Genomic DNA, 11,407 nt, shown 5'->3' on the forward strand with positions numbered 1-11,407 from the left:
CCTTCCTCTTCCGCCCTGCTCCCAGCTGTGCCCATCTAGGGCTCGTCTGAGTGTGTGGACCCTGGGGGTGGGTTCGGGGATACAGGCCGGGAGCCCGTGGCTTGTTTCTTGGGAGGCCGGGGGTGGGGGCGTTCTCAGACACACCCCCAGGCCCCCCGGTCCCTCAACAGCAGGTTATGGACCCCGGGGTCCAAGTGTATGTTTACTGCCTTGCCCAGTGGGACCGTCCCGAACTCTCCATTCAGATCGTCCTTCCCAGTGACTTCCCCTAACACAGGACAGGGACTCCCAGGCCTCCGTGTCCCCAAGAGCTGTCACAGCCGCCCCTCCCTTCTAGAATTGGAGGGTGGGGCCCTGGCTGGGTCCATGCATGGAGGTCCCTGCCCCCTACAGGCCAGGTGGGTTCCCAAGTCGGGCCCTGGCCCCTCTTTCCAACCCTCTGCCCTGACCACATTCTGGTCTCTACTTGGGGCACTCTGGGGTCTGTCCCCCCACCCCTTCCACACGCAGGCGGCTGGGGCAGATACGGCAGCAGATATAAGCGCCCTGGGGTGGGAGCTGGGGGGCAGAGACAGGGAGCCTATGGGGGGCCTGTGCCTGTACTCTTGCCTCTAACTCCTAAGTCCCCACAAAGAAGCCCAGGGTGGTTTGGGGTTCTCACGCTTAGGGACAATCCGACGCCTGGCTGGCGAGGGCAGAGACCGTCTCAAAGCTGCAGCTGTCAGTGTGGGCCGGCTGTCTCCAGGCCCTCCTGCCCTGGGCAGAGCCCCTGGGCCTGGCCTCCTGACTCGGGACGTTCGGGGGCACCGGGGGGAGGCGCTGGGCTTTCTGCAGGCCGTGCACAGGCCAGCCGGCCTCCAAGACCGTACCTTCGCAGGCCCAAACAGGAAGAGCGATCTCCGAGCCAACGGGATAATCAGCGGCCTTGGAGGGCCAGCCTGGGGCCAGATGGCGACATGTGGTGTGTGAGTCCGTGAGCTACGGCCAGTGGGCCAAGTGACCAACGCATTGCACGGTCCTGGAGACTCTCTAGGGTAAGGACACATGCCGTACCAGGGCGTGGAGGCCGGCTGCGGCCAGACACCGGAGAGCACCAGATGGGAAGGAGGAGGCGGGGGCGTGGGCATCGGCTCCGGGAGGCCGGGGCCATCTGCGTTTCCTCTGGCCGGCCGGGTCAGGCACAGCTCTCAGGGTGACCGTGGCCCCAGACTTCCAGGCGGCTAAAGCTTAGAGTCCCGCACAACCTCACGGTCTGACCAGAGGTGTTTAGGAAATCAGCCTGTGTCGATGAGCAGACAGGAGACAGCCGTGGCCTGTCGGTGGCCCCGGGGATCCTAGCAGTGTGCCCCGTGGGTGCTCCGGCCAGCACGGGGCTTCCGGAGGCAGGGGCACCAGCCACCAGGACCCCTGACGGTGCGGGATGCAGACCCGGGGGGGCCGGGCCTTGCTGGACGCCCTCCTCGGCTCTGTGCCCAGCGCAGGGCGGGCACCAGCTCCAGAATGTAGCCCACCCACGTGTCTTCAACACCATCAATTCAGCCAGGAGAGTCCTTTCTGGTGTTCCTTATGCTAACTGGAGAGCTGCCGATTCCCCCGGAGATCTCCGCAGATAGCCCCGCGCTCGTTAGCAGTTAGCGGGCCGCGGGGCTGAAGGCGGCGAGGCCCTCCATGGAGGGTTCTGTGCTGTTCGGCCCCCAGAGCTGATGCCGGGAGCACCTCTTCTCCCCCAGGCTGGGTGCTCGTCCTGGGCAGCCGGCAGTCTCGGTGCCGGAGAAGCACACGTTGAAAGCAGATTACAGTCCGTGTGGAGCAGCAGGAAGATTCCAGAAATGCCGGCAACGTTTTGGCCGTCATTATCGCTGGTCTCCGTTTCCGGAGTGGAGGGTGTGGGGCCTCTCCCCGGCTCTGTCTGTCGCCCCATCCTTGGCCCCTCTCCGCCTAGGTGGCCAGGAGGACTGCTCCGAACGCTCTCTGGGACACGGCCTCGGGGCTGTCCGTCCTCGGGGGCAGTGCCGGCCCCTCGGCCAGCAGGGCGTCTGCTCCCGTGGCTTCAAGCCTCCGGGTGGACTTCGAGGGGAGCCTCTGCCCCTGCAGCCACTCCTGCCCTTTGGTCGGGCTGCGTCCGTGGCACCCGCCAGCTTTCTATTTACCACGGGTGGGGGGGGGGACGGCCTGTTACAGAGGGGCAGGTGTACGGGTCCGGGGCCCCGCAAGGACCCCGGTCTCTTGCCGTGACATGCTTCCCTGCAAGGACAGGGGTGAGGGCTCAACGGCTGCCGTGGGGGGAGCCCTGGGCACTACCCCTGGGGCGAGGGCTGGTGTGTCACAGCTGGTGTGGCTGTGGTGGGGTCCAGCCCAGGTGGCTGCGCGGGGACCCACACCCCGGCCCTTGCGGACCCCTGTGTGCCCCGGGCGCTCCCTCAGGTGAAATCTGCTGTGACTGGCCTGTTCTCACGTTGGATTCCGCATACTTTTCACATTCTAAAGTTTTTTTTTTTTAACGTTTATTTATTTTTGAGAGAGAGACCGAGTGTGAGGCGGGGAGGGGCAGAGAGAGAGGGAGGCACAGAATCCGAAGCGGGCTCCAGGCTCCGAGCTGTCCGCACAGGGCCCGACGCGGGGCTCGAACCCACGAACCGCGAGATCGTGACCTGAGCTGAAGTCGGACGCTCAGCCGCCTGAGTCCCCCAGGCGCCCCCCACATTCTAACCTCACTGAAGCTGGGGAGCTTCTTACAACAGACACGCCGTCTTGCCTCCTCTGCCCCCACCCCCACCCAGTAGCTCGTTTTAACACTGACGGCTCATGTCGCCCTGCTTGTGTCTTGGGACCGCGGGGGCAGAGCACCATTGTTCGTAGGCGCGGTTACCGCACAGACCCTTTCCCCCATTTCCGCCCCCCACACCAGCTCTCCAGAGAGCGGCCACCAGAGAGCAGGATGGGATGGCTGGTGCCACAGCAGCCATCTTGCATCAGCGAGGCGAAGCTCTGGAAAACTGCAGAGACTTTGGCGATGAGGGCGCTGACCTGTTAAACCCCAGACAGCGACCGTCTACCTCCGGATTCTCACGGTGCGACTTTTTATAAAAACTCTATTTGTTTAAGCACCTCCAGGTTGCTCCCCACCGCTAACTTGCAGCGGAGCACATTTCTTTCTGATACGTGTGGAAACCAGATAGGAGGTGGCTCGATTTCATCGGCTCCTCCTCATCATTGCACATTTCAGAGCCGGTCTTATTTTCACGACTTCGCATGAGTCCCCGGCTGCAAACACGTTTTCTAAGACAAGGGCAGCCTGGCCGGGTCCTAGAGTCCCAGGGCACAGAGGCTCAACCCCGACAGGTGCCAATGCCCTCCAGACGTTGGAGATGGTGCAGTGTGGCCAGGACCGCACAAGCTGGGTGCGAGGGGGAAGTGAGGAGCGGCCACGGACTCTGGCGGGAGCCCCTCCTGGCCTTGGTTCCACGCGTCCCTCAGTGCTGCAGGCACGGCCCGGGCCCCGGGCCGGGAACCGGCGTGGAGGTCTTGTATTGTTGACGGCTGGCAGGCTCTTGGAGGACATCTGGTCCAGCGTCTCCCTTTTCTCGAGAAAGTGAGGCCCTGAGAGGTCCAGGACACAAAGCTGGCGAATGGAAGGCTGTGACCTTTTCAACACCTCCCCCTCTGGCCCCTCAGGGAGCCAGCAGACTCTGGGCTGAGACATTCTGTGCCATTCCAGAAGCCACCGGAGCCGGGATCCTGTTGGGGGAAACGCCTGTGACAGCAGGGATGGGGTGGGAGCGGGGGGGAAGCCGGGGGAGCCGTGCGGTGCCCCTGCAGGCCTGATTCCAAGTGAAGGGGTTGGGGACAGCAAGGGGAAGCTTCGGCCCGGCCCCAGGAAGGCCCCCAGGCATGCTTGGCTGGCTTAAGAACGCTGGGTCTCTCGGGGATGTGCCTGCCTTCGTATCCCCTCCATGCTCCTGCGTGGGGCCCCGGGGAGCCCACAGGAAGTGCGTGTGTTCTTGGCACAGGGTCTCGGCGAGGCCGTCGCGGCCGGTGGCCCCTCGGCTCCCGGAGACAGAGGCTGACATCACAGCCGCAGGCAGCGCCTTACAACCCCCGTGCCAGCCCTGCCCCCGGGGTTCGTGGCTCGGTGGCCTTGCTCGCACAGCGTGTGAACACAGCTCTGTCCGCAGAGTAGACGTGTGCACCCGTGTGCTTTCTCTCCACAAGCTCCCTGTCCTTTCACTGCCTTGCCGGGTCCAGGAGCCAAGCCTTGAGGGGACTGCATGTCCCCGTCACCTGTCTTGCACTAGCTGCTGTTTTTTCCATGTGCTGTGCCCGCGCTGGCTTGCGTCACTGCCCGGCTCCCGCGGCTGTCTCTGCAGTCCCTGCTCTGACTGCAAGGTGCGTGGGGGCGGGGACTTGGCTGGTTCTCTGCTGTGTCCCTGGAACTTTGGACAGCGCCTGGCACACAGAAAGTGCGCACGGAACGCATGACGGACGAATGAATGAGTGAATACATGAACGAGGGAATGGACAACGGAGGAAGGGAAAGCAGCCGAGGGCGGGAGGGGTTCTCAGAAACTTCCACCAAGAGGACGGGACCCTGGAGACAATACGGGTCACCCGCTTTCTCCTCGGACCGTGACCTGTCTTCCGCTGTGACTCAGGCCCCTCTGCTCCCGGCCCTGCAGGCGCTAAACGTCCAGTCCTGTGCCGCGGCTCGCCAACAAGGACACGAGACCGGGGTGTCCTGCCAGGGATCGTGCGTCCTGCCTCGCCTCCCGTCTGGCCCTCCCGCCCCGGGCTGCGGGCAAATGCCTCCATACCGCTTTTTAAAGGCCTGCTTTGTTCGCCTGGCTTTGCCCTAGCAGCCAGCCAGGCCGCTAAGCGGCCACATGTCGGTCATTAAGGCAGCAGGTCACCCGTGGAGCTGGACGGCCTCCGGCCACCCTGGGGGAGGCCCGCCTGACACCGGCGCGGGCCCGTTTCCGGGAGGAGGCGGTGCTGGGGGCACAGGAGCGTCCCGTCGCTGCATTTCCCGCTGCAAGTTCACTCAACTGTGGCACCGCCCAGGAGTGCCACGAGGAGCCCCACGGGTGCCGTTGTGCTTGTGAGGCAGAGCCCGGACGGAGCTGGAGGGAAGGGAGGGTCTGAGGGGTGCCCGCTCCCCCTCCGCAGCCGTCCTGACCGTCACTCCGGGCAGCGTCACCGGGAGGCGCAGGCAGGTGCCCGCACGGCCACGGGCCAGGCCCGCCCCTGCGTCCACTGGCATCGCGCGGGGATGGTGACCCTGGAATGCCGACCTACTTGGGGCAGGAGGCGGGTCTGCCCACACACCAGAGTCAGGCAGGAGCTGCCCAGCACCCAGATTCCGGGGCCACATCCCATGACCCTACAGAGGCCCGGGGGGCGGGGGGGGGCTGCACCTTCCCCGTTATTTTCTGTAACTTCCCGGGACTGACCTGTAGTGGGGCTGGGAGAGGGGCAGCTCCAGGCAGGGGTGCGGCGGTACTCGGGCCTCACTCTGGGCAAGGGTCCCTGCTGCTGGTGCCCTTCTGAGCTCCTCAAAGCTGTCTGGGGCCACTGCAATCCAGAGGCATGGGGAAGTTAGGCAACTTTTCCAAGGTCACACAGGAGCTGGATTAGAGGCCCAGAACCCTGGCCCCAGAGTGCATCCCTCGTCACTACACGCACTGCCTGTGCAGCCAGCACGGCGATATGACGGGCAGTGACAGGTGCAGCTCTAGATGGGAAGGTCAGGGAGGACTGCTCGGAGGGGGCGACAGAGCACAGAAGCCTCCAGCCCCTAAGCCCCTCTCTAGCCAGAGAACCTGGGCGCCCGTTACTCAACAGCGGACAGGCCCACGGAGAGCCCCCGCGGCGACAGCACCACAGGGAAAGGAGGAGCATCGGGGAGGGGGGGGGTCCCGGAGGCTGCCCTGGGATGAACCCTGGGCCGTGAGCTCAGCCTGGGGCTCGATCCTGGACATCCTCTTCCCGAGGACAAGTTGACCACATCCGTTGTTGGCACTGGCTGGGCCATGCGTGCTGTCCCAGGCTGCCCCCCCCCCAAAAGATCTGCACACTGGGGGGAGGGACAGGGGGCCCTGCTAAGCCACCCAAACAAACAGAATAAAACAAACTCTGATCGTCCCCTTCTCCCACTGGAGTGACCACTGTCTGTGCCCCTTGTGCCTGCACACAAATCTTTCAAGCCACGGAGCCTCCAGCCCCTAGTTTGTGTGAACGTACTGATTTGGCCACGGCCAAGTGCCACCCACTAGGGGCTTAAACCGGAATCTATTTAGTGACAGTCTGGAGGCCGGAAGTCAGATCAAAGCATCAGGCCTGCTCTCCCCGCTGAGGCTCAGACAGACGGTCCTCTCTGCCTCTGTTGGAGCCTGGGGGCCGTCAGCGTTCCTGGCCGGGGGCCTCACGGACCACGCGGCCCCTCCCTCTGTCTCCGTATGAGGGCACGTGGGAGGGGCAGTGCCAGGAGCCCCAGCCGTCATGGAGCTGAGACCCCGACCCCCTGTGTCCCCCCAGCCCCTGCTGCCTCCCGGGGAAGGGCAGACACCTCCCCCACCCGGTGAGCTGGGCCTGAGACAGAGTGTTTGGTCCCCAGCAGCGTCCCTGGATGTCCCCGTCTGACTACAGTCTCCAGGGCACTCAGTCAGCGGTCAAGGTCCCTCCCGACTCAGGGACACGGCACGCTGCCTCTGGTCGGGCCACGAATTCAACGGGAAGCAAGCTGAGGGGTCACAGGTCCCCGTTCCCACAGCTCGGCGGGCCTCAGGGCACTCCCACCTGTGTCCCCATGGTCCCTGTGCTCCAAGCCTGTGAGCCGGGCCCCATCTCACTTGGGTGCCTCTCCTCCCTCTCGGCACGACCGTGTGTGCACGTGTATGCATGTTTCTGCGCGTGTGTGTGGGCAGGTGCCCAAGGCCCAACCATCCCCTCCTCCACGGGTGGACCTGCCCTCTCCCCCAGGCGGGGCTCTGAGGTTCCAGATACTTCCTTGTACACCCTGGGAGGGAGGGTGCACCCACGGTTACACAGGCATGCACACACGTGGACACACACACACACACACACACACTTGGCCGGGCGATCGGAGCCACCGGCTCTCCTTGACCGCAGTCCCAGGCTCAGACAGGGGTCCGGCCGGCCGTGCCGCGTGCTCCTCTGGACAGACACCTGGGACGCGAACGTGCGGGACTCTGCAAAGTGTTAGGAGGTCTCTGCACCCCCTCGGGGCTTCCCCGCCCCGTGCCTGCACCTTGCGGACGGTGCTGAGTATCGCCGCGGTCTCCGAGTCCGGGGGACCCGGGAGGGGCCCTCAGAGCCCCTCTCAGCCCCTCCACCCAGGGCTTTTGTACCAAAGGGGCCTCGTTCTGGACTCGCCGCTGCCTCCGCGTGGGCCGGGAGAGGGTGAGTCCCCACGCACGCCGACGTCAGCCTGGCTTTCCGGACAGGAAGCCTGGAGCCGGCATCGGGAGAGTGTGTCACAGGCCCGGCCACTGCTGGTACCTGGAGCCCCCAGCGCTGAGCGGGGGCGGCCGGAGTTGCCCCTTTGCCCAACGGAACTCTCGGGGCCGCCGCCCTGCCCTCCCCTGGCGGGCAGCACACGTTCTGGTTCAGCCAGAGCGGGGGTGACCTGGGGTGACCGGCCCCTCCCTCTCCCCAGGGACCAAGGTGGGGTCAGCATCGGGCCACGCGGGGCAGGGAGCTACCCCGTCCACCCCCGATGGCGAGTCTGGCTTCAAGTAGGTGCTCAACTAAGATCCTGGGCCCCGAGGAACCTTCTGGAACCACCATCTGGGTGTGCGGCCCGTCTCCTATACACTGCTCCATTTTTCTTGGGAACTCACAGGACGTTGCCGCGGACAGACCTGTGTTCAGATCCCACCCTGTTCTCTTGGGAAGTCCCCACTTTGAGGGCCCAGGAGTCGGTGGGGTGAACGTCCTCTCCAGGGCAGTTTCTAAGCCCAGATACCAAGGAGAGGGAGCAGGCACTTATTGGAGTGAGTTTGGGGTGGTGGGTGGGTTTCAGGCCCTGGGCGTTCTAGCTCCCAGTGGCCGTCTCCCTGCAACCACAGGCTCTGGGAACTCTGGGCCCCTCTGACCTTGAGGTTAACCGGAAGCCCGTCGCCCAGGGGCCGGTCCGTGCGGATTCCTGGGCTCTGCCCAGGCAGATCTGGGGGCAGGGCCCAGCCAGCCGCATTTTTAATAAGATGCCGGGTTTTGCGGGGCCTCTGGGGCCTGTGTCGCGGTCTCAGGCTTGGACCCCGGCCGCTGCGCACCAGCTCGTCAGCTCAATGTTGCTGAGCTCGTTTCCTTTCTGCAAAGTGTCGTTTACGTCCACACTCGCGCGTAGAGCTCTAGCTAGAATGCTGGGGATGTGGCGGGTATCAGACAAATCCCACTAACAGCCACGCAGCCAATGTGGGAAACCATGCAGAGAAGTAACAATTACCCTCAGTTCTACCCTCCAGTGTGTTTTCTTCCAGCTAACATGATATAATAGAACGTCGCATCACATAATTACAAATTGGGATCACACTAATGTCCTTTGTAACTGTCCTTTAGGAAATTTGGATCATTCTCAATTTTCTCCCATCCCACATTTAGAACCATGGTAGTTATTACGGTGTGGAAGAGTCTGTGCATTTGCAAGATAATTTCCTGAGGCTAAATTTCCAGTCGAGCTCCGCGGATGTCTTCGGGTCCCCCTGCTGCTTTCCAGCACTGTCTGCCCCCTCTCCCAGGCCCGCTGCGTGGCGTCCCAGTCACCGTAGAGCGGGGCACTGAGCCAGGAAGGGTCAAGCTCCGGGAATTCTTTCGGAGCGGCTGTCCGCCTCCAAAGCCGGTTTGCGGAGTCACCGAGCCCCCTGCCTGCTGTGCCGTCCTTGCTGGGAGAAGCCGCATGGGACCCGGGACAGAACACAGGAGCCAGTGGACAGTGACAGAGGGGGCTGGGAGTGCGGAGTCCGCTGGTCCTGGGCACAGGCTGGGCCTTGGCCTGCGCGGCTCGAGTCGGGATAAAAGGAGGGTGTTTGTGGCCCAGGCATCCGGAAGCCCCGGCCACTGCTCCTCCGGGCCGCACCGTCTCTGTGTGAAGTCTCCACCTCGTGACCTCTGCCCCAGGTTTACCCAGGTCCTTCTGGGTCAGGAAGTCGTCCCCGGAGCTGTGAGCAGCTGGCGGCCTGCGGAGCAGGGATGCAAACGGGGGCAGTGGCTTCGTGTGCGCAAACCGAGGAGAGAGCCCCGGGGACCAGGCCTTCCTACTGTGCTCACCAAAACCACCCAGGACCACCAGCCGCCGGAGAGGCAGCGCCCTCCCCGCGCCCAGCGCTCCCCATCGTTTCACCGTGAGAATGTTCACACGTACAGGAAGTAGGAGAACGTAAAACTCCTCGTCTCCATCAAGAGATGAACGATTCCTGCTCTTTTTCTGGGTCTGCTTTACTGTTTGAGTTGTATGTGAAATGCGTTCCAGGCATTGTACCCATCACAGCATCTCTGCACGGATGTTTCGGACACACCTCTGACGGGAGCACACGGCCTCTTCCGCGGCCTCTGCCCGGTCGGTGGGCACACCAGCCACACGGGAGTTTCCCGGACGCCGTCCGGACCAGCTCCTCCATGGTTTGTCAGAGCGGCGATACAATTCCCCACTCGGCATTTGCTTGTTGGGTCTTTTCCATTTCTTTCTTTCTTTTTTAAATTATTTTTTTAATGCTTATTTATTTTGAGAGAGAGAGAGAGACAGAGAGACAGAGAGAGAGACAGAGCACGAATGGGGCAGGGGCAGAGAGAGAGACACACACACACAGGCAGAATCGGAAGCCGGCTCCAGGCTCTGAGCTGTCAGCACAGACGCGGGGTTCGAACTCATGAACCAGGACATCATGACCCGAGCCGAAGTCGCATGTTTAACTGAGCCACCCAGGCGCCTCAGGTCTGTTCCATTTCTTGTAATCTGGAACGGCCCTCCCTCTGCTTCTCCCGGGCCGAGGCCTATTCGAGAAAGTCCATCCCAGAATCCCTTGCTCAGATGTCTCTTCTTGTCCTTGATGACATTTCACTGTCCTCCCCCTCCCTTTCCCTGTGATTCCCCGTAAATGAGGACTTAGATCTGAAGGCTCCATTGCCTCCAAGCTCACCTGGCTTGGGCCAAAACTTCCCCAGCAGGGCTGTGTGGCCCGGAGGCCGCGGGACGCCCTGCCCCGAGCAGGGGTGAAGCCGAGTCCCTCCCCGGCAGAGCCGCAGCCCGCAGCATTCATGTAATTACTTGTTGGCATTATCTTAGAAAATACAGAAAAAATCTCAGATAACGATGTCAGAGTTAGTATTAACAGTAAGACTTACCGAATGATATTTATAATTTCTTTATCATCTTTTGTCCTTAAAAAAATCCCATTAAAAACAATCTAAATACTGTAATACAATCTAAAGAACATAAATTTATATAAATTGGTTGTTTTCTTTTTGTAAGGATACTTTCTTTTTCAGTTTAAGCTTTTGAATACGAAAACATTTACATAGTTCCCTTTCTTTCTTTCTTTCCTTCTTTCTTTCTCTATTTATTTTTGAGAGAGAGCGAGAGAGAGAGAGAGAGAGAGAGCATAATAAGCCAGGCAGGGGCAGAGAGAGACACACGAAATCTGAAGTAGGTTCCAGGCTCCCAGCTGTCAGCACAGAGCCCGAGGCGGGGCTCAAACTCATGAACCGTGAGATCATGACCTGAGCTCAAGTCAGACACTTAACTGACTGAGCCACCCAGGAGCCCACAACATTTACATAGTTCTGAAGTCAAACACTGTGAGATCATGGGAAACATTTGTACCGGTCTCTGCCCCCGTCCCCAGCACAGAGCTCCCGAAGGCCCCGTAATTTTCTAGGTGACAGGGGCACTGGGAGCATCTTTTGGGCTAATGAGGTGACTCAGTGGGCTCCTGGATGGCTCCTGGGTCTTTCTGGGGACCTGAAGCTCGGGACTGGAAGCTCGGAACTTTCAGCCCCGACCCCCAATTCTCCGGGGAGGGGGAGGGGCCGGGTATGGAGGTGATGAGCCACCTCCCTCCTGCGTGAGGCAGCCCCGCAAATCCCAGCAGGTGGGGCCCAGAGAGCTGCCGGGCGGGTGCACACGTCCCCGCCGAGAGGGTGACGCACCCCAAGTCTGCGGGACAGAAGGTCCTGTGCTCAGGACCCTCCGGGACCCGCCGTACCCACCCCTCCATCCGGCAGCTCATCTGCAACTTTGTCCCCTCCTTTATCACACGATGACCCGGTGACCGTGTTTCCTGGAGATCTGGGAGCCGCTCTAGCAAACTGATGGAAGCCCAGGAGGGTCGTGGGAACCCTGGTTGCAGCCCGTGGTCAGAAGCGGTGGGTCCGCTGGGCCCTGCTGGTCGTGATT

This window comes from Lynx rufus, unplaced genomic scaffold (genome assembly GCF_022079265.1).
Source record: "Lynx rufus isolate CCGP_SWC_20201006 ecotype Redwood Valley unplaced genomic scaffold, mLynRuf1.p SCAF_5, whole genome shotgun sequence".
Taxonomy (NCBI): domain Eukaryota; kingdom Metazoa; phylum Chordata; class Mammalia; order Carnivora; family Felidae; genus Lynx; species Lynx rufus.